This window comes from Myotis brandtii, unplaced genomic scaffold (assembly GCF_000412655.1).
Source record: "Myotis brandtii unplaced genomic scaffold, ASM41265v1 scaffold1956, whole genome shotgun sequence".
NCBI classification, from domain to species: domain Eukaryota; kingdom Metazoa; phylum Chordata; class Mammalia; order Chiroptera; family Vespertilionidae; genus Myotis; species Myotis brandtii.
In genome coordinates, this window is record NW_005357294.1 from 288,224 (window position 1) to 289,247 (window position 1,024).

A 1,024-nucleotide genomic window follows, 5' to 3' on the forward strand; every position below is an offset into this window, starting at 1 on the left:
CCCGGGTCCTCCCAGGCCCTGTTCTGATGGTGGTACCTTGAGCGCAGCCTTGGTGGCCTCGAGCTCCGGGAGGGTGGAGGGCACGGCCTGGGCCTCCTTGAGCTGTTCCTCGTGGCCCCGCAGCACCTCCTCGGCCCCCTGTGTGCTGCGGATCACCAGGCTGATGGTCTTGAGCCTGGGGGAGAGCGGGTTCAGAGCCGGGGGTGGGGGCGGGCTCCCGGTAGGACCAGGGGGAGAGTGCTCGGGGACCGGGGTACGGATGCCCGCGCTGCCACGGAGGCCATGCTGGCCCGACGGCAAGCTCACATCTGTGGCCTGGGGGCTCTCAGCCTTCCCGCCCAGGCTGGGGAGAGGGACCCGTCAGCCTCAGTGAAGAAACAGTGGGTAACGCCCGGCAGGCGTGGCTCAGGGGCTGAGCGTCGACCTATGAACCAGGTCACAGTTCAATTCCGTTCAGGGCACAGGCCCGGGTTGCGGGCTCGATCCCCGGTGTGGGGCGTGCGGGAGGCAGCCGATCGATGATTCTCTCTCATCACTGGTGGGAGCCTGCAGCCAAGGTACAGGCCCTTGACCAGAATCGAGCCTGGGACCCTTCAGTCCGCAGGCCGACCCTCTATCCACTGAGCCACACCACCTCTTGGGCACACCCCTCCACAGACCCCCCACCCGTCAGCCTGTCCTGTGCCCACACAGGTGGTCGGGCCGCCTCTGCTCAGCGCCCTCCCAGGTCAGGGCCTCGGGCGCCTCGCCGACCGGTGCACTCACTTCTCCAGGTAAATGGCGGAGAGGCTGCGGACCTGCTCCAGCTTGACCAGGGTCAGCTCCAGCTCCGAGCGCAGCATGGGGGCGGCCGGGGAGGGCTCAGGCAGGGCCAGGACCTTCTCGGCCTCCTCCGAGAGTCGGGCAACCCCCTTGCCCAGCCCTTCCACCTCCGCCTGTGCTTTCTGAGGAAGGAGGAGTGGAGATGAGCTGTGCACAGAGCCCAGACACACACCCCTGGGAGTCCCAGGGGGAGGGAAGGGGA

At 68.1% G+C, this 1,024-nt stretch overlaps 1 protein-coding gene across 1 annotated transcript in view; it reads right to left on the minus strand.

The window, feature by feature from the left end:
• LOC102259690 (plectin) overlaps positions 1 to 1,024 on the minus strand; it is a 34,198-nt gene that overhangs the window by 15,148 nt on the left and 18,026 nt on the right. The window contains exon 2 of the mRNA XM_014538690.1: positions 666 to 674. The gene's annotated coding sequence lies outside the window, so the exon portion shown is untranslated. The remainder of the gene's footprint in view (positions 1 to 665; positions 675 to 1,024) is intronic.